This window comes from Oryctolagus cuniculus, chromosome 7 (assembly GCF_964237555.1).
Source record: "Oryctolagus cuniculus chromosome 7, mOryCun1.1, whole genome shotgun sequence".
NCBI classification, from domain to species: domain Eukaryota; kingdom Metazoa; phylum Chordata; class Mammalia; order Lagomorpha; family Leporidae; genus Oryctolagus; species Oryctolagus cuniculus.
This window is the reverse complement of record NC_091438.1, coordinates 52198127-52220282: the sequence shown is the minus strand read 5'-3', so window position 1 is coordinate 52220282 and position 22156 is coordinate 52198127. Positions and strand designations below refer to the sequence as shown.

The 22156-nt window shown below is 38.8% G+C and overlaps 1 long non-coding RNA gene across 1 annotated transcript in view; it reads left to right on the top strand.

The window, feature by feature from the left end:
- The window catches only part of LOC103350083 (uncharacterized), an 87536-nt gene extending 65760 nt beyond the window's left edge, over nt 1-21776 (top strand). Inside the window, exons 2-4 of the long non-coding RNA XR_007923898.2 lie at nt 13338-13526; nt 20867-21007; nt 21546-21776. This is a non-coding gene — a long non-coding RNA (uncharacterized lncRNA). The remainder of the gene's footprint in view (nt 1-13337; nt 13527-20866; nt 21008-21545) is intronic.
- Nucleotides 21777-22156: the final 380 nt, after the last annotated feature.

Here is a 22156-nt window from a genome sequence, read left to right as displayed (position 1 = left end):
TTGCATCAGTAATGCATGAGATTTTACTTTTCTCTGTCTCCAGCATTTGTTCTTTCTTTTTGATAATAGCCATTCTAAATGGCTGAATTGATATCTCATTGTGGTTTTTATTTGCATTTGCCTAGTGATTAGTAATGTGGAGGGTTTTTTTTTTTTTTGTATATTTGTTGGCCATTTGTGTATCTTCTTTTGAGAAATGTCTGCTCAAGTAATTTTCCCATTTAAATTGAATTGTGATTATTGCTGTTAAGTCGTGTGAATTCCTTGTACATTCTGAAATGTAATCCCGTATCAGACAAATAGTTTTCAAATATTTTATTCTATGCTGTAGGTTGTTTGTTTACTGTCAATTGTTTCCTTTGCTGTACAGAAGTTTTTTAATTTGATGCAATTCCATTTGTCAATTTTTACTTTTATTGCATGTGCTTTTTGGGTCATAGGCAAAAAATTTTTATTCAGCCATGTCCCAAAGCATCTCTGCTATATTTTCTTCTTTTATTTTATTTATTTATTTATTTATTTATTTATTTATTTATTTTGACAGGCAGAGTGGACAGTGAGAGAGAGAGACAGAGAGAAAGGTCTTCCTTTGCCGTTGGTTCACCCTCCAATGGCCGCTGTGGCTAGCGTGCTGCAGCTGGCGCACTGCACTGATCCGATGGCAGGAGCCAGGTACTTATCCTGGTCTCCCATGGGGTGCAGGGCCCAAGCACTTGGGCCATTCTCCACTGCACTCCCTGGCCACAGCAGAGAGCTGGCCTGGAAGAGGGGCAACCGGGACAGAATCCGGAGCCCCGACCGGGACTAGAACCTGGTTTCCTGGCGCCGCAAGGCGGAGGATTAGCCTAGTGAGCCACAGCGCCGGCCTATATTTTCTTCTTATAGTTTCATAGCTTCAGATATCACATTTCAGACTCTGATCCATTTTGAATTGATTTTTTCTTTTTAACTTAGTATTTTATTTATTGGTTTTGAAATAAAATACTTTTAATTTACATTATAGTCAATGCTTAATGCTTGAAATATAGAGTTCAGCAAACAAAAAATACATAAACCATAGTCCATCAGGAAAACAGGCAAGTCCTATAAACAATAATCAAATGAAAAGATGTTCAACTTCACTCATATAAAGTAAATTTTAAAACAGTCACAAAATCCTTAAAACTATAAAGGTATATAATTCTTAACAATTTGACAAAGATTGAAAATAAAGTTTGACAAAACACTGCCACAGCAGCAAAACAGATACACATTTCCTTCCTTCCTTCCCTCCCTCCCTCCTTTCTTTCTTTCCTTAATTTTAGCTCCCACACATAAGGGAGAACATGTGATATTTTTCTTTCTGTGTCAGTCTTATTTCACTCAATAGTATGTCTACCAGTTCCAACCCTTTTGATGCAAATGATAGAGTTTCATTCATTTTTATAGCTGGATAATGGAATAAACCAAGATATCCATCATCAGATGAATGGATAAAGAAAATGTATAAAGAAAATACCTATACACACACACACATAATTGAATTGATTTTTTTAATGTGATGAAAGACAAGGGTCTAGTTTCTTTCTTCTGTATATGGATAGTCAATTTTCCCTATACCACTTATTGAAAAGATTTTCCTTTCTCCAATTTATGTTCATCCTGCCTTGTCAATAATAAGTTGCCTATAAATGTGGACTTATTTCTCTGTTTTCTGTTCTGTTCCATCTGTCTGTGTTTTTATGTGAGCTTCATAATGTTTTGACTTTTATTTCTTTATAGTATGTTTTGAAATCAGGTATTTTGTAGTGACTTAGCCTTGTTCTTTTTGCAGCCTTGTTCTTTTTTCTCAGAATTTCTTTAGCTATTCAGGGTCTTGTGTGATTCCATTCAAATTTTAGGATTCTTTTTAATTTATTTGTGTGTGTGTGTAGACTGTCATTGATATTTTGATACAGATTGCATTGAACTTGTGAACTACTTTGGACAATATGCACATTTTAAGAATTTTCACTCTTCAAATCTATGTACATGAGACAGTTTCGCTTTTTGTATGTTCTCTGTAACTTCACCAGGGTTTTACAATTTCATTGTAGACATCTTTTGCTTTTAGAGGTTGACTGCTTCTTGGGGTTAAGGATGGGTGGTTGTGGCTACCTGAATTCCTCTGGGACAGCAGGATATTGGGCTGGGTTACCTAACTCTTATCCAGGAGCCTCTCCAGGTGGAGCTACTCAGAATGGGTCACTTAGATGATTCCCAGGGACATGGGGGTGTGGGTGAATTTTCCTGGATGGTTATCTGAACTGGTTTGGCCAAGCTGCTGTAAGCAGCTGCCCAGCTGCTTCACAAAATTTCTGTTGTTTGAAGTCTCCATGCAGCAAGAGCTTGGGTGGAGAAGGGCTTACCCGTGGGCCAGGCTCTTCCTACAAGGCAATGCAGTGGTGTAGTAACTCAACAGCTCCCCAAACTGGACTCCAGGACTATCAGGGCCACATGGTTTTCAGCAGCAAATGATTCAGGTGTAGTTGGCACAAATGGGTCAGCTGGGGTCCTCCTGCTCACCCTTTCCCTGCTAAGCAAGGCACCCGTTGGTTCACAGTTGATCTTGAGAGACAGAATAATAGATTCTGTGTGGTTAGCTCCCTTTTTGTACAGCCATTATGTATACTCACACTCTATATCTCTGTCTCATCCCTCCTGTACTCCAACACTGTCTCAAACAGCCCAGTGAAATAATTGTTTCTCTTTGTTGTGCACCAGGGAGGTGCACCAGGCACCACTAGTCATTTGTCTTGGTGGTGTCCTCAGTCATATTATTTTTCATACCTGAAAATAGCTAGTGTAGCCAACTATTAATGCGTCTACTATGATTAGGAGCTATGAAGCAATTCATATGAAGCAAGATTCCAAGTGTTCAAAAAATCCATTTACTGTATTAACCAGCTTGTTTTTGCTTAGGAATACCTTACATTGAGTTCTCTGGTTATCATCCCACATCCAAGCATATCTTTCATTCTTTGTACAGAGATGTTGCTTCCATTCTGGTCTTTGTACTCTTAACCTTAAAAACAGAATACAATAGGGGTTGGCATGGTGGCATAGCCTGCACTGCCAGCATCCCATATGGGCACTGGTTTGAGTCCTGGCTGCTCCACGTTCAATACAGCTCCCTTAGAATGTGCCTGGGAAAACAGCAGATAATGACTCAAGTGTGTAGGTCCCTGCCATCCCCGTGGAAGATCCAAAATGAGCTCTTGGTGTCTGGCTTTGGCCTAACCCTAGCTGTCATGGCCATTTGGAGGAACCACCAGATGGAAGACCCCTCTCTCTCTGTCTCTCCTCCTCTCTCTGCAGTTCTGCTTCTCAAATACATAAAATTAATCTTTTAAAAATAGAATACAATAATTGATTGCATTTGGTTTTTTTTTGTGTGTGTGTGTGTGTGAAGCAGAGGGCTAGATCTCTTCAGCTGCAGTGTCCAAAACATATGGAGAATATTACACCTGTATTCTATGGTCAGCATTAGCTTCCTATTCAGTCTTGAGTGCAATTTAAAGTGTTGACTTTAATCTTTAAAGCTCCTCATTGTTTAGAAGCCAGTTACTCCAGCTATCACATCTCTCCCTATGCATCATTGTGGCAATTAAAATCAGCTGCAGTGCTTGCAGTTTGTAACCCTGAGTGAATTGTAGGGAGCCTGGGAATAGATCACTTTCTAAGGAGGAACTTCCCTAAGAACCTTCTGTTTCTGTCAATGATGAAAGCAGTATTTGGAGTTTATAGCTTTGGCCTCAAATGTCTTGTCATGTAACTGTAAGTCTCTGGAACCATAATTAAGTGTTATTGATTTAATCTTTATGTTATTTGTGTTGAGAGAGTTTAGAATACCAAGTCTACTTTTTAATGAATCAGAAAAATAGTAGTTGAACATATTAAAAATAGGCAAAGCTAAAATTCATCTGTTTCATATTTGTTAGTGTGGGAGTTTTCACTCTAGTATTCTCTCACTCAAGTTTTTCTTTGAATCTATTTAAAATATCTTCAGTGAGGGGATTTGCCCTAGGTCCTTTGGGGACCATTTCAAAATCCATAACTCATGGTAAGTGATTTCTCTAAGTGCTTAGCTAAATGTTTGATTTCTTAATATTTTATCAGATGTATGTTGCATATAAATTTTTGCATTTTGAAATAGCTTTTTTTTCACTGTGTCCATAGTCCAAGTGTTATGGTTGAAGTGAACTTATTTCAGTTTAACAGACTATATTAATTCATATCATTCCAGATGTTGGAACAATCTTTTGAGAAGAAAGATGCATGGTACTGGGGCTTTGAGGAAATGGTGGCACTATGGATGATGGCTTGGATAAGGAATGGTGTTAGGCTACTTTTCTTAACACTCCTTCTTCATCTTTGTTTGCTCTTCCTTATCTGATCCTCAAAATATGCAGGGTAATAATTTGAAGATATTTGATTTCTTTTTTAAAAGATTTTAAAAATTTACTTGAAAGGCAGAGTTAGGGAGAAAGAGAAGAGAGAGAAAGAGAGAGAGAGAGAGTAAGTATTGATCTTCCATCTGCTGGTTCACTCCCCAAATGGCCACAATCCAGGAGCCACAACTTCTTCCAGTCTCCTACATGAGTTCAGGGACCCAAGTACTTAGGCCATCTTCTACTCTTTTCTCAGGTGTCTTAGCAGAGGGCTGGATTGGAAGAGGAGCAGCCAGGTTTTGAAACAACACCCATATGGGATGCCAACATTGAGGGGGCGGCTTAACCAAGATGTTTGAATCTAGAGAAATTTGTCTCAGGCCATGTCTTGCAAGTATTAATTGCAGCAAAGCATTGGTACCTATTTGTCTTAGTTTGCTTGGAAACCCATGTTTCCATGAATACATTTGGCTTTCACTGGCTACCAATTTTTGTGTGACGTTCTAGTGTTGAAAGGACCCCAAAGGTTATCTGTAGAATACCATAAATTCCCACTTACTGAGAAGGGAGTATTGCTCAGTGGGACTAAAGTGCTTCATTTTCTCATATGTTTCAACCTCCTAGATCATTTTGTTACTCAATAACTTTTAAATGTTCTTCCTTAGGTTTCTTATGCCCTGCAGATACAGTATTTTGTTCCATTTTTGTCTCTTTGTTAATAAGTTTATCTGTTTAAATGAAATACTATTTTATGGTTGATCAGAGTGATCATTTATAGGAATAGAGTACTAGAGCGGAAGAGATAGGCAGGTGAAGAAGTTATGGCTTTGATTTTCGACATGTTTCGTTTGTGGATCTTTGAGACATCCAAACGTGCACAACATGCAATTGGCTATGTGAGCTTGGTGCTCAGGGCAGGGATAGATTTGAGTGAGTCAGCTGCATATATGGTGTGTGGCTTTTGAAGAAGAGCATGGTTGAGTTCGCTGAGAGAGACGACCACATGAGCAGGGGAGCAGAACCTTGGACTGAGCCGTTAGGACCCAGTGACTGTGAAGAAAATGGACTTGTGAGTCAACGAGTAGCCAAGGAGGCCCTGCCATTGAAATGAAGGGATAGAAAGAGTAGCAGCAGTCCTGAATGCTGCTGCCATGTCAGGTAAGAAAGCCTGACAACTCCTTGCCGGATTTGGGAAGATGAGATCGCTGTGGTAGTTAGCAACTGTGCTTTAAACTCTCTGGAAATTAGCCACTGTGTTCATTTGAATGCAGTTCCTACACAGGTACATTTTCTTACTGTTCTCGGGTTGCACTAATCTGTAAGAATGGATTTTTTGTGTTTTTAGAGAAATCATATCTATCATATCTATGGCAAGGTTCAGTTTATATTGTATACATTTTCTTTTTTTTTTTTTTTTTTTTTGACAGGCAGAGTGGACAGTGAGAGAGAGACAGAGAGAAAGGTCTTCCTTTGCCGTTGGTTTACCCTCCAATGGCCGCCGCGGCCAGCGCGCTGCGGCCGTCACACCGCGCTGATCTGATGGCAGGAGCCAGGAGCCAGGTGCTTTTCCTGGTCTCCCATGGGGTGCAGGGCCCAAGCACCTGGGCCATCCTCCACTGCACTCCCTGGCCACAGCAGAGAGCTGGCCTGGAAGAGGGGCAACCGGGACAGAATCCGGCGCCCCGACCGGGACTAGAACCCGGTGTGTCGGCGCCGCTAGGCGGAGGATTAGCCTAGTGAGCCGCGGCGCTGGCCCATTTTCTTTCTTGAAAAAACTTTTTAGATATCACTGAACATTGGCTTCTATGTAAAGTATTAAGAAATATTCAAAATACTGGTTTCATGTAAATTTTTAAGAAGCTTAAGAGGGATTTTGTTGAAACCTAAAGATTATTGTTTCCATTAAGAATATATTAGTGGGGGGCTGGCACTGTGGCGTAATGGGTAAAGCCTCCACATGCAGTGTTGGTATCCCATATGGGTGCTTGTTTGAGTCCAGGCTGCTCTACTTCCGGTCCAGCTCTCTGCTACGGCCAGGTAAAGCAGTACAAGATGACCCAATTCTTTGGGGCCCTGCACCCACATGGGAGACATGGAAGAAGCTCCTGTCTTCTGGCTTCAGGTCGGCACAGCTCTGGCTGCTGCGGCCATCTGGGGAGTGAACTAGCATATGGAAGACCTTTCTCTCTGTCTCTGTCTCCCCTGACCCCAAGCCTCTGCCTTTGTGTAACTCTGCCTTTCAAATATATAAAATAAGTCTTCAAAAAAGAGAATATATTAGGAAGGAAATTATCTTTTTGAAATGCAACATAACTATGTTTTCTGAAGACATCAGCCTTAAAAGACAGGAGAGTTTATGTAATATCAAGGAAAATATCCTACACTGCATTCTGTCCCCTCCACATATACATTCTCAAAAACCCTTCCAACAGAGATTCTATATTTTGGCTGATAAAAAATGAAAATTAAGAAAGAATATGAGATAAAGAAAACATGTGAATCCAGATATTAGGAAGCAAAGAAGATTATAAGAGAAAAAACATTCAAAAATAAAATTATTTCACACAATGCACAAATAGAACATATACTGCTTACAAAGGCAGTAGTAGAGGCAGATTTATCAGCCTCACTCCATTTCTGAGTGTATTTAGGTCTCCTACCATTTCCTTTACAGGATCCAATGGATTCTAACTTTGCCTGTGCAAATAACTTTTACTGACTCTTTCTTTCTTTCTTTCTTTTTTTTTTTTTTTTTTTTTTTTTGACAGGCAGAGTGGACAGTGAGAGAGAGAGACAGAGAGAAAGGTCTTCCTTTGCCGTTGGTTCACCCTCCAATGGCTGCCGTGGTCGGCGCGCTGCGGCCGGCGCACCGCGCTGATCCGATGGCAGGAGCCAGGAGCCAGGTGCTTTTCCTGGTCTCCCATGGGGTGCAGGGCCCAAGCACCTGGGCCATCCTCCACTGCACTCCCTGGCCACAGCAGAGAGCTGGCCTGGAAGAGGGGCAACCGGGACAGAATCCGGCGCCCTGACCGGGACTAGAACCCGGTGTGCCGGCGCCGCTAGGCGGAGGATTAGCCTAGTGAGCCGCAGCGCCGGCTACTGACTCTTTCTTATATTTCAACTCTCTACTATATTAAACAGAACAAAACTTTATTCATATCTGTTTTGCTTTCTTGTATTTTACTTTTTATTTTTTGAATAGCAGTGCCTCTTTTATGCTCCCATGGTCCTTTTTTTCTTAGGCTGTTTATAATCTTTAGCTTCTATTTTTGTTCACAGTGAAGTTGCCCAATTTGTCAATCACCCGTGTGTTAAAACTTTTATGATTATTTTTGCATAACCATATACACTTCACATGAGCCAGCTATCTTAATCCTTTAGGGTGTGGCCATTTTTCCCTACTACACTTTTGAGTAATAACTACTGCCAATTTATCCCAATAAGTAAATTCCTCATTTTATTGAGATTGTTTTTATAAAGATTAAGTTACTCATATTTATATCCATAATCTCTCTCCCTCCCCTCAGGTGGAAGTTTGAAACCCTATTAAGCTATTTGTTATTATGGTTTCCCAAACTCCTAGTATTAGCTGTTTAACTTGTCATTTACTCAACGTTGCAGAGACTTATTAAAAATCAGAAAGTCAAATTATAGGGCTGAGAACCACTCGCAGAGATCATCTTGTCCTAAGAGGACAGAATTCTTTCTCCTCAGTTCAGTTCTCTGCTGTACCCCTTTGTGGCTGCATGGAGACCTTGAACAAATTGCTTAACCCCTCTTTGTTTCAATTTCTTAATTAAACAGAGATAATCATATTGGCATTACAGGGTTGCTGTGGGAAGATTAAAGTCATTAGTAGATACAGCTGCTTAGAACAGTTCATGGCACATGCTGTGCCCTTGATAAATGTTAGGTAATATTTTTAAATAAACTTTTCTGTTTTAGGGTAACTTTAGATTTTCAGAAAAATTGCAAAGATAGTGCAATGAGTTCCCACATACCGCACAGGCAGTTTTGCCTCTTGTTAGCGTCTTGTATTAGTATGGTCCATTTGTTGAAACTAATGAGTCAATATTGATATAGTATTAGTAACTAATAGTTTTTAATGGATGTCCCCTTTCTGTTCTAGAATCCCATCCAGGTTGTCATGTCTCCTTAGGCTCCTATGTACATTGAAAATTTCTAACTTTCATTGTTTAAATGACCTTGAGGTGGTAAGATATTTTGTAGGATTTCCTGCAATTTTGGTTTGATTTTTTTCCGATGTTTCCACCAAGGTATGGGATGGGAGAGGAAGACCAAGCTCACCATATTCTAACAAGGGTACATGCTATCAACATGATTTTTATCATTGATGATGCCAACACTGATCACCTGGCTGAAATTTATTAGGTTTCTCCTCTGCAAAATTACTCTCACCCACAAACCTTTCCATCAGATATTTTTTGAAAAGAAGTTACTACTTCAGTCTACACTTAACGTATGGACAGTTATGCTCTGTGGGATTATGTTCTTATCTCCTTAGGGGGGCAGTATTCACATAAATGATTGGGATTCAGTAAAGCTGTTCTAGCCTTGACCACTGGGAGCACTTTCAGCTGACTTTTATATCCCTATGGCATACTTCCTCCATTTATTTTAAATACGTCTTTACTTTCTGGCACCACAAGATATACCAGGCTCATCGTGCATATTCCCTGCTGCTTCTGAGAAACATTTCTTTCCAAGGAGCCCTGGTTCCTTTCTCTGGAGAGTAGTGTTAGAAACCCAGATCTGGTCAATGAGCACGCTTATTGCTACAGGAGTGTCTTGCCTCCAGGTCTTCAGTGGATAGATTTAAGAAATAATCTGTCTGTATACACTTAAACACATAGAATTGTTTCTTTATCCACTCGTGTCTATATTAAGGTGAACATGAGTTCATAGTGATGTTTCCCATCCTCAACCAGTACCACATAGTTCCTTTTGGTTTGCTTCTATTTTATTAGCTTTTCATTCATTCGTTCACTCAATCAATTTTATTTAGTTTCTGCTATATGCCAGGTCATGTTCTTAGCATGGACAAGAGTACAGAACCTGGTGGGTACTATCTCTATTCTCATGTTTTCATTTTAAAGCTTTATTTGTTATTTGATACTAACAAGGAATGATAACACCCCCAATTGTGTGCTTTCATGTGTCTCTCTGTGTTCTCTCACATTTCATTCTCCCACTTCCAAGACTTTACTACCTTCTGTTGACCATCCACTTCTCTCTTTACCCACATTTCTCTTCTGTCAACTCTATCCTGGAGTTTTTCACCTTCCATTACACACCATTGAAAAGTGACTGGGATACTTGCTAGGCACATTATTACCTCCCATCTGTGTGGCCCATTCTAAAGTTCTTTCATATCCCATTTTTGATTACGGAATTACTCAAAGAAAGATATGCTGTTATCAAGATGATAACATCATTTTGATTTGTCCAAGATGACATCTTATAATTGCTACTTATGTGACCTATTGAACTGCTGCTATCTGAAATTAGAGGTCTTGAGATATTCACTTCTGAGGTTAGAGAATCTCTATGGATGCAAAACTCAAAGGCTCTCTTATTTTAATGTATTAATTTCTGCATACTGAAAAGAAAATTCCTTGGAATTTGTACATATATTTAGTACATTTAGACGTTTTACATATATTTGTACATATATTTAGTACATTGAGACATTTTAGCTATCTTTAATTCAGCTAGCTTATTCTCAATCTTTTAGGGAAGTTAAGATTATCTCTATGAAGTAAATTTGCTTGTAATTTTATTTTTCATATTGTCATAGTTTGGTTTTGACAACAAAGTCATACTTGCTTATAAAGTGAGTGGGAATTTATTTTCAAGTTTACTGTTTACTAAGCTAGTTTGTGTAACATTAGAACTCTCAGTTCCTAGATTGTTTGGGACAGATTCCCAGAGAAGCCTATTTCTTTATGGTAAGTTCCATGCTAAATTTTGTAGATGTCTTATGGGTTCTCAACATACTTGATGAATCCTCAATTGATGGAAAGCAATGCTATATATTGATGGGACTTGTATTATTTAATTTTTCAATATTCTTACTGATGTGATTTGTTTATCAATTATTTAGCACGTTAAAATTTCTCTTTCAGAGTAGATTTGTAAATGAGTCCTTGAGATTTCCTCAAATTTTGTTTTATAGCTCTTTACATTGTGTTATTTGGTATATACAAAGTTTGAGTTAAATGAAAATAAATCAAGGTAGGGCTGGCGCTGTGGCTCAGAGGGTTAAAGCCCTGGCCTGAAGCGCTGGTATCCCATATGGGCACCAGTTCAAGTCCCGGCTGCTCCTCTTCTGATCCAGCTCTCTGTTGTGGCCTGGGAAAGTGGTGGAAGATGGCCCAAGTCCTTGGGCCCCTGCACCCACGTGGGAGACCCAGAGGAAGCTCTGGCTCCTGGCTTCTGATTGGCACAGCTCTGGCGATTGCAGCCATCTGGAGAGTGAACCAGAAGATGGAAGACCTCTCTCTCTGTCTCTTCCTCTCTCTTTAGCTCTGTCTTTCAAATAAATAAAATAAATCTTAAAAAAAAAAGAAAATAAATCAAGGCAATATGAAGTCTTTTATCATGTAATGCTCCTTTTTCATCTGAAGAATTAATGTTTGTCTTAAAGTCTATTATCTGTTATGAAAAAAGTTACTTAACCTTTCTTTTCAATGTTTTCCTGGTATATGTATTTTCATCCTATTTCAACCTTTCTGTATTCATTTTAGACATTTCCTTACTATAAATTTTTTTAAAGATTTATTTGTTTATTTGAAAATCAGAGTTATAGAGAGGAAGGGAGAGACAGACAGAGATCTTCCGTCTGCTGGTTCATTTGCTAGATGGCCTCAATGGCCAGGACTGGGCCAGGGCGAAGTCAGGAGCCAGGAACTTCTACCCATGTGGGTAGCAGGGGCCCAAACATTTGGGCCACATTCTGTTACTTTCCCCAGGCCATTAGCAGGAAACTGGATCCGAAGTAGAGCAGCGGGGCTTGAACTGGTGCCCATACTACACGCTGGAATTGTAGGTGGTGGCTTTACCCATCATGCCACAAAACTGGCCCCTCCTTACTAATGAATTTTAAATTTCATCTAGAAACTCTTGTCATTTAGATTTTAGAGCAAACTATTAGATTATTATATTATTGTTAATTTCTATCATGTTATTTGGTACTTCAGTCTGTCTTGCTTTTTCTAGCTGTCTTTTGTATTCACCCCTCTGTCATTTCTTACCATTTTATATTAATCCTAATTTAATGAGGCTTTTGTTTCCCATTTCATTTATCTGTTTACTAAGTTGAAAGTTATAAACTTTCTGTAATTCTCGAAAAAGGTTATCTTAGGAATTTTAACTTGCATACTTAACAAAGTTTTTCCTCAAACAAAACAAAGACTGTAAACTACTTTAAATGAAATCAACATCTTGTGGTTTGTATGCTACTGTTGGCCAGTATTTTTGCTCTGGTTTTTCCCTTCTCTCCTCCAGATAGTATTTGCTCAGAGGCTTAGATTTACCTACAGTTTGGGCAGCACATTGTCCCTCGTTTCTTCTTTCATTTCAGATCTCTCCTTTTATATAATTTTCCTTCTTTGTGAAATTCATCTCTTAGAATTCATTTTAATAAAAATCTGTTTGAAGTGAATGTTTCAGTTTTCATTTAGATGGAAAAGGCTTCAGGTTACTAAGATATTCAAAGATAATTTCGTCTCAACATAATTCTAAGTTGAAAATTACTTTTTCTCAGAATGTTGAAGAGATTATTCTTGAATTTTCTAACTTCTGTTGTTCTTACAAGTCAGCAACACATTTCTTGCTTCTTTACATGTAGTCATTATGCTCTGTCTTCATCAGGTTATTTTCTTTGTCTTTGGTTTTCCAGTCTCACTATATCTAGTAATTGACTACTTTCTACTTACACTACTTGGAATTCATTGTACTTATCTGATCTGCCAATTAGTATCATTCATAGATTTTGGAAATTTTTTTAATCATTTAAGTCATTAAGTATGTGGCTACTTCAAAAATGTGTTGAAAAATGAAAAAAAAAGAAAAACAAAATTAAAAGATAAATTTTATTATGGTGCAAAAATGTTTGAAATCCATGCATTTTGTGGGATCTTCAAAAAGTTAATGGAAAATCCATATTATGAAACAGACTATATATGGACTTTAAAATTTATCTTTTAACTCTATCTTATGAACTTTTTGTAGTACTCTCATTTTTCCTCTTTTTTTCTGTTATTTTCATTTGGACCTCTAAGATGTATGTTAGATCCCACTCTATCCTCACATTCATTACTTAACTTTCATATTTGTCTCTGTGTACTGATTTTTTGAAGTTTATTCAGCTTACCTTCTACTTCACTAATTCTCTCTCAATTCATGTCTAATCTGCCATGTAACATTTTGTTTTGTTTATTTTTTAAAACTTTAACTCTTGTATAGCTGTATAATTTTTCTTTTCAAATTGTTTAAAAGTCTTATTTCTTGATATATCTTAATTCCTTTAACACAGTGAGAATATTTACTTTATATTCTTATGTAGTGATAAGCATTAGGTATGTTTGCATATATCTTTATTGTCTGTGCTTTCACTTTAGGAAAATTGATTCCTTGTGTCTTTTATTGTTATTATTATTTCCTATAAGTTTATATTAATGAACTATTTAAAACATGAATTAAAGATGTAGTTCTCTTATAAATGTGTGTGCTAGTTTTTTTTTTACTCAATTAGTTTAATTGATATATAAAGTTCATATGTGTGGTACCATGTGAAGTTTTCATACATGTGTACATTGTATAATGTTCAACAGAGAGTAAATATGTCCATCTGCTCAAATTTTATCATTACTTTGTGATGAAAACATTCAAAATTCTTTCTTGTAGGCTTTTTTGAAATGTTCAGTACATTACCCACTGTGCAACAGAGGACCAGAGATCATTTCTCCAAACTTTAATGAGTATGAAGTATATGTTAATTCCTGAAGTTTTGTGGATCATAAACTACAAACTTGCATTAGAGTGAGTTTGAAGTCTCAAAGAAGATTTATATTTTCCCCCTCTTCCAAAGCTTGGGTAAGCAGATTTCTTTGTTGCCCTCTGTTGAGTGGGATTTATGTTCCCATGCATTTGGGTTCTCTTGTTTCACTAAGAATACAATCCTGGGCCTCAGCCATGTGTGGGAGTTTGCTACAGATCACCTGTGTGGGAAGGCAATAAGCGTTTTCTCCGCTTTTTCCAGTTTTCCCCTGCTGTCAAGGAGAAGCTCATGGTAACATTGGTGTCTCTTTGCCTGTCTGCTTTCTTCCTTTCTGTTTTTTGGTCTTAAAGCATTGCCCTTATATTTTTGTCATCTCAATACCATACTTTTAAAAATTCATTCATAATGTTTTAAATTAATTTTTTAGTATTTGTTTATATATTTGAGAAGTAGAGAGTGGGGTGGGGGAAATGGCCCCCCACAATCCACTGGTTCACTCCCCAAATGCCCATGACAACCAGGGCTGCGTTGAGCCTGAAGCCAGGAGTCAGGAACTCAATCCAGGTCTTCCACATGGGTGTCCGGAGCCCAGTTACTTGGGCCAACACTGTTGCTTCCCAGGTCCTCCATTAACAGGGAGCTGGAGACAGAAGCCACAGGCGGGTCCTGAACCCAGGCACTCCAGTATCAGATGTGGGCATTTTACTCAGCCTTGTAACCTCTAGGCCAATGGCCTGCTCTGAGCTGTAATCTGAAGGTATTTTGTAAGATGATTATTCATTGTTTAGTGAGTCAAACTGTCAGAAGCATGTTTTGTAACCTATTTTCCAGTATTTCACCTTAGACAAGGGAACATTAAAAATGAAACAGTGAGTATGGTACTGCATGTGTCATCTTCTCTCTTAAATTAATTAATCTGCTCACTAAAGAATCCCTGTGATCAATTGGTAAAGAGAGAACCTCCACTTTGACTATGACCTTGTCTAAACAAGATAAGAGTCGGAGAACTCAGAGGGCTTCCATAGCCTTGGAAACTCATGACTGGAGCATAGGGAGATTACTGATGCCATAGACAGGAGTGTCAATTGGTAAAGTCAACAACAGGAGTCACGGTGCACTTACTCCTCATGTAGGATCTCTGTCCTTAATGTGCTGTGCATTGAGATTTAATGCTATAACGAGTACTCAAACAATATATTTCACTTTGTGTTTTTATGGTGGTGCAAACTGTTGAAATCTTTACTTAATGCATACTAAACTGATCTTCTGTAAAAAAAAAAAAAAGAAATTATCAATTCCCAACTTGACTCTCACTGGGATTAAACATGACAATAGGTCTGATCTGATTTCATCATCATTTAAAAAAATCATCTATTATTTTTCACTTTATGTTTCTGTGTGGGAGCAAACTGTTGAAATCCTTACTTAATGTATACTAAGCTGATCTTCTGTATATTAAGATAATTGAAAATGAATCTTGATGTGAATGGAAGGGGAGAGGGAGTGGGAAAGGGGAGGGTTGTGGGTGGGAGGGACGGTATGGGGGGGAAGCCATTGTAATCCATAAATCGTACTTTGGAAATTTATATTCATTAAATAAAAGTTAAAAAAAATAAAAGGAAAGAGAGAGGAAAGAGGGAAGAAGAGAGAGAGGGAGAAAGGGGGCGGGAGGAAAAGAAAAGAAAGGAAGGGAAAGGAAAGAAAGGAGGGAAAAAAGCGCAAAACTACCTTCAAGATGCAATAACTGAACAGTCCTTTTCTGGACTGACGAGGAACAGTTTCTTTTTTCTTTTTTTTTCTTTTTCTCCTCATACAAAGCACTAAACTCATTATCTAGAATAGTTAATCCTCTGTATATAAAGTTAAATGAAAATGGATCTTGGTAAAAAAAAAAAAAACAGTAAGGGGAAAGGGAGAGGGAGGAGAAGGAGGGTGGAAGAGTGGATGGGCAGCAAAGTACAATGGGTAAAGTTGCTATGTTCCTAATGTTGTATTCATGAAATGCATGCAAATAAATTAAAAATAATAAAAATTATTTTAAAAAGAAAAAAAAAACTGATCATTCCACTTCAACATTTACAGCCTTATATGCATTGGTGACCTACAAGAGCCTAATGATATAGTATTTTATTTCTAAGAAAAATATGTGTATTTTAATGGGATTCTGCTTGCACAGATTTACTTTTCTTAAATTGGTTTTTATCCTTTGCTTGTGCACACTGAAAATACGCTAATTCTGTCCAGTGGTAGATAAGGGAGAGAACTTATGTAGTGTGGTTAAATCTCCAAAAAGTATAACCACAATAATATTCTCAGTGAGAGTGAAAGATAATGTCCTTAAGCCTAATATCCCCAAAGGACTCCAGAAACTCGCATAAGCCAAGTGCAACAGAAGGAACTTCTGAGACTGAGATTGAATACATCTTCCCAGCAAGGGATAAAAATCCTTTTAATCAAAACATTATCTACCACAAGAGAGAGGGACACTATGCACATACAGAGAACATAGGAAATTCTCCAGTCAAAGGACACACATTAATAGGCAACAACTGTACAAAGTCACTTACTGTGGGAACAGCACAGACATAAAATGCTGATTTGAATGGAACCACCGCCTGCCTTTACTCCTTGCTTCTAGAATATAAGAAGCTACATTTCCCTTGAGAAATGAATAATACACCAAGAAATAGTAAGGAGTGGTTGCTGGACAGAAAGAGATGGAGTGTGCTACTGGAAGGATAATTCCTTTGTGTTGCATTTCTTGAGCATTTTGAAGTGGGATAGAGCAGAAAAGTAAAGCATGAGAAACATGAGAAGGAAAGTATTGATGCTGAGATTTTTAGACCAGAGGAACTAGCATGGCAATCAAATGAAAAGACATCTTGGGAGCTTATTGGAATTTTCTTTGGTTCAACAAGGGGAAAACAACTTTCTCCTGATTCATAGCTCCTTTGTAGTTGCCGTCTTCTCCTGTATTTGTCTGTATTCATAGTGTAGAATAATGGAAGGTCTCTATTTAACTTCTCATCCACTTCCCTACATATTAAGTCTCTGACTTTTCTCAATAAATTGCATTTCCAAAGTCCACTGAAATGCTCTTGTGTAAATATCTGTTCTAAATCTGATCTACTTGAAAACCACAGTTCTAAAAATGATAGCTATATACTTAATAATTTCTATTTATCAGCTCAGAGAAGAAGGGATAGATGTCTTCCAGACTTCTCAAGTTCAAATTCAGAATGTCCCCAGTTTTACAACAAGTAAATATTTTTAATATATTGAATTTAACTTTTTATTCTCATTGTAGCCTTAAGAAAGCTTTTGTCTGCAAAGGGGACATATACTTTACACAACTTAGTCCTTGCTGATTGGAATTCAAGCTGAGATAAAAATGAGCGATGGAGCTTTTTTGTTTTTCAGAAATGCAGAATACTTAAGATTAGCTAAAATATACAACTCAGAGTGCTGTGGCCCTTAAATCAAGAGCTAATCACACCCTCTTTATGCCGTGCACATTGTCACCAGGATTCAGATCAAAATCATGGTTCCAATCATGGCTGGAATTTACAATGAAGAGAGATGGCTTTTGTGAGCTTTCAGAGGGATGCAGTCGCCAAAAAGGAGATTTTCTTTTTTACAAAAAACAAATTACAGTTGCTTGCTTCTTTAATTATTTCTACAATACTGTGAAAAATATGTACCCATGGTACCAAACAACAACAACAACAACAACAACAACACCACCACCATAGTGTAGAAAGCCTTGGTAAAACCAACATGATTGGGGCCAGCATTGTGGTGAAGTGAGTTAAACCACTGCTTAGGATGCCTGCATGCCATATCAGAAGGCTGGATCAAGGCCCAGCTCCTCTCCTTCCAATCCAGCTTCCTGCCAATGTGCCTGGGAAGGCAGAGGATAATGGCCAAAATTCTTGGGCCCCTGTCACCCATGTGGGAGGCAAAGATGGAGTTCCTGGCTCCAAGATTTGACTAGGCCCAGCCCTGGCTATTGCTGCCATTTGGGGAGTGAAGCAGCAGATGGAAGATCTCTCTCTCTCTCTCTCTCTCTCTCTCTCTCTCTCTGTGTGTGTGTGTGTGTGTGTGTGTTTGTCTCCCTCGCCCACCTTTTCTCTCCATCACTCTGTCTTGCAAATAAAAACCTTTTAAAAAACCAACATTATCACAATTTTTAGCATCTATAAACATCAATGCATGGTAGCTATTATGGTTTTCATTTTCATTCTTCTGATTGTTCTTCGAAATAGGTACCGCCAGTAACTTAATTTCTTTGTGCTAGGGGTGAAAAGGTCTCTGAAAAACATCCACTTGCATGTGTCTAACAACTGTGACTGTTTTCGTCATTGCTTTATTCTGATCACCAATGCCTCTGCTTCTCTCCCATATCAGAGAGAAGCCTCCCTTATTCTCTTTCCTCTCCTGACTTCTCACTTCTGATTGGTATCTTTATTTTATTCTCTGCTGCTGGGCTGTCTTAATATAGGAAACAGGAGTCCTCTCCCTGTTTGAGACCAGAAAAGGAGAAGGGGCGGGTAAGTTGTAAATCAAGATAAACTTCCCTACCAAGCAGAGTCTAAGAGGCAGTTGAAGAATGAGTAAGCACTGTGAAAGCTCTACAATGTTCTCTTTGCTGTGACAATGAAGAAACTGACTGATGGAAAGATAGGGCAAAACTGTCCCCTGACTCAGAGAAAAGAACTCTCAAACCCTGGCAGTTTGAGGGGAAAAAAGGCTGGAAAGTCCTTGAATCAAGAGAGAGAACTACAGGTGAAAGAGTAGGCAAAGAAAAAACCTCAAAGAGGAAATGGCTACAGCGATAGTGTATGTGTGTGGGGGTCGGGGGGCGGGGGTGATGGCCAGTTGACGTGGGAATGACCAGACCAGTGTGATTGGAAGCAAGAATGCATTAAAGACATGAAAGATATGAAGTTGTGTAGCCAGCGTTAAGCCAGATTACAGTTTCCTTTTTATAAATTTCAGGCATGTATATCATGATGTGTTTGATTCCTGGGTCTAGGATCCCCTTGGGCTTTCCACTAAGTTGTCCTGAGCACTCTCCAGAGGCTCAGTCCGCACGAGCTAATGGACTACCATGCTCCTGGCACAGCACTGAGTGTGCTGCCAACATCCAGTCGTCAAGCTTTTGCCTCACCCCTTGGCGCTGAGACCCAGTCCTGAGCCCTGATCCTAGCATTTGTGTTCCATCTTCTTTTCCCCATGCTTGGGTTCTCAGTTATCCAGAACCCAGGTAACAAAATGTTCCTCTCATATTGGGATCCTTCCATCTCCCTTCAGCTTCCCTGCTTCTTACTCTGCCACCTTTTATCTCCTATACACGGAGCTCTTCCTTAAAAGCTAGTTCCTGTCACTAATGCCAGAACTCTTTGATATATATTTCTTTTTGAAAACATTACCCACAGCTTTCCATATGGACTATCCCAACAAGCACCTTGCCACTACTTGTGAGTCTGTAACATCGCCATTACTTACCTGTTTCTGCTCTGTCTTCTAGATATGCAATGATATCTATCTGGAGATAAACTTCCATTTGTCATTTCCCTACTCAAGAATCTGTAATAGCTCCCTATTGCCTACTGCATGGAATCTAGTTTCTCTAGGCAGGGAGCTCCTGGGAGAAGAGACTCTGCTTTATTCATAGTATTTTATACCTATGGCTTAGCTCACTGAGGGTTCTCAGAAAATCTTTTGTGAAAGGACAGATTTTGTCACTTTCCAGGCCTTGTCTATTATCTGGTCTCATCCTAACACTCTCTGCCCCCTTTTCTTCTCTTGAGCACATGCACTATATTGCAGTTAAACTTGCCTGAACAGCTCTTTCCAGTCTCTGCCACATCCCCTCTGCAACATTGCAGCGAGTCATTTGCATGCCTTTTGCTTGTGTTCATTCACCACTGAAATGAACCCTTCTCCTGGGTTTCTTAGATCAAACATTGCCTCCTTTAAGTGAATTCATTATTAATAACTCCATTATTCTGTAAGTGATTCAGTGACTTAATTTGGTGCATGCTTAAAGAAAGGATCCTGTATGTGTCGTATTCTCTTTCTCTTTGTTTCCGCCATGCCTAGGTCAGAGTTACACACACGTGAGTATTCTGGGCTTACTATCCAGGTCGTTGGTTGCAGGATGCCTTGGTCCCAAGTACAGCAAAAGCAGTCTCCTCTCACAATGGACTCTCCTGGGGTCTCTCTGAAGACTCTGGCCTTTGGGGTCTGTCCTACTTGGCAGGGTCTCACACATAGTATGTGTTGGAAGATTTGGAGTCAAGACAGCCATGTTCAAATTCCCACTCAAGGGGTCTGGCATTGTGGCACAGTGAACCCACTTGCAGCACTGGTGTCCCATATCACCATGGAGTTCGAAGCTCCTGGCTTCAGCCTGGCCCAGCCCCAGCTGCTATGGGCATTTGGGAGAGTGAACCAGTTGATGAAAGATTCTCATATCCTTACTCTGTCTTTCCCCATCTCTCTCTCTTTGTTGCTCTGCTTTTCAAATAAATAAACAAAATCTTTTAAAGAATCCCCACTCAAGATGTGTGACCTTGGGTAAGCTACTTAACTTTTGTTAGCCCCAGTTAACTCATAAATAATAATTAATTAATAATAATTTCCCCACAGGGTTGTTGGGAGGATAAGATGTGATAATGTATATGAACAGAGTTTTATAAAGTGCTGGGTAAATATTAGTTAGTTTTAGAGGCTCAATAAAACATGCTTGAGTGAATGTGTCAGAGAATGACTCATTCCACGTGTGGTATCCAGATGAGGAGTTTCTGAAATTTATGACAAAATGATTTGACAGAAAACTCACAGGGTATCAGCCACTTCATCTGCATTTTCTGTGTTTTATAAAGATCCTTAGTAATGTATTGTTTTCTAAATCTTTTCTTTAATTAGATTACAAAGAGTTCTCCAGCTATCCTCACCATCTTAAACATTGAAGACATTGTGTTTATCCCTATATATTTTTTTTCTCACACAAGTTGTTTTCAGGTCTCCCTGTCCTTCGTGAGGTTCACCCCTTCTAAGGAGTACCTGTTTAAAAGTCTGCCCTGAATATCTGCTCTTCATTGTCCTCTATGGGTTTGCTCTGTAGGTTAATGGTTAATGGGCAGGGCTCCCCCTCACAGCTCTCCTCCAGGAAATTTCTACACCTCTCCTTCCCTGCCGTCATTCCAGTGGAGGAATTCCAAGTGGGAAGAGCCCCTCTGTTGGTGACACCAACTGCTGAACTGCAAATGATAACTCTTTCTGGCATAGTGTTGACAGAGGAGAAAGGCTGAGGGAGGCATGTTTCCGAGCAGCAGGTGGTAGCGTTGGTTCAAGAAGTATCTGGAAAATCTTTGGCAACAGCACATGCCTGGCTCAGGATTGTTTTTTCTCCATTTATAACGTCCAGCTCCAAGAATAGGGAAGACCTGGGCAGAGAAGTCCTTGAGGGCAAGCTGTTCTACTCACAATCTCCAGTGACCAACAATCGAGGCCTTTCATTTTCTTCTTCATTTCACTTATTTTTGAGCCACATTGAAGTGTGTGAAAGGTAGGTATGTGTAAATTTTTTGCCTTTTGGCTTAGTGATCTTAATTCTAAATTGTAAATAAAAAATTAGTTACGCTCTTGTCATCACAGTGTATTTATGTAGAGTGAAAAATAACCTAATATTCTAACAATTGGAAATTGATTGATAACTACGTCAATATGATGAAATATTATGTACCCATTTACATGCTTCGGAATAATATTAAGTTATATGAAAACTATTCAAAGTATATTAACTACAAAAGGGGAAGTTACAAGTTTGTACAGTCTGCTGTCAAGTTCATGTGGACATGAAGTAGTATGTTTCACGAGCTAGAAGCACATTCTCAGAGGCTAGGCTGCTTCTGTGCAAATCCTAGCTCTACCATTTAATATGCGTGAAATCTTGGGCAAATCAACCTCCCTGTCTAAGTTTTCTTATATGTCAAATGGAGATAACAATTGTGTGGCCTCTGGGTGGCTGTTGTGGCACAGTTGGTTAACTCCTCCCTGCAACACTAACAACCCATGTGAACATGAGTTCAAAACCTCCGATTCAGGTTCCTGCTAATGCTCCTGGGAAAGCAGCTGGAATGGCCCTAGTGCCTGGGCCCCTGCAACCTACATGAGAGATCCAGATGAAGTTCCAGACTCCTGGCTTTGGCCTGGCCCAGCCCTGGCCTTTGTGGCCATTGGGGAGTGAACCAGCAGATGGAAATCTCTCTCTCTCTCTGTGTCTCCCTCTGCCTGTCACTTATTCTTTCAAATAAATAAATAAATCTTAAAAAAAATTTGTGTGGTCTCATGTGATTGTTCTGAGGATTAAAGTAATTTTATATAAAGTGTTAAAATAGTGCTGACTTATAGTATTAATGGATTAGTTATTAACTATTTTTATCATAATTATATATGCATAAAAAGCAATAAAACTAAAGTAAGAGTAATTATCTCAGAATGATAAGATGTGGGTTATCTAGATTTTCTTCACTGTGCACATTCATAGCTGTAAACCTTGTACAGTAAATATATAATACTTTTATAACATGAAAGCATATAGTGAGTATCATTTGAAAAGGTAATTTGTTATTAAAATACCAAATAAGCACACTGATCTTTCTCCTTTTGCAAAAAATGATTCCAAAGATTATGTTCAAAGATATCCCACAAATAA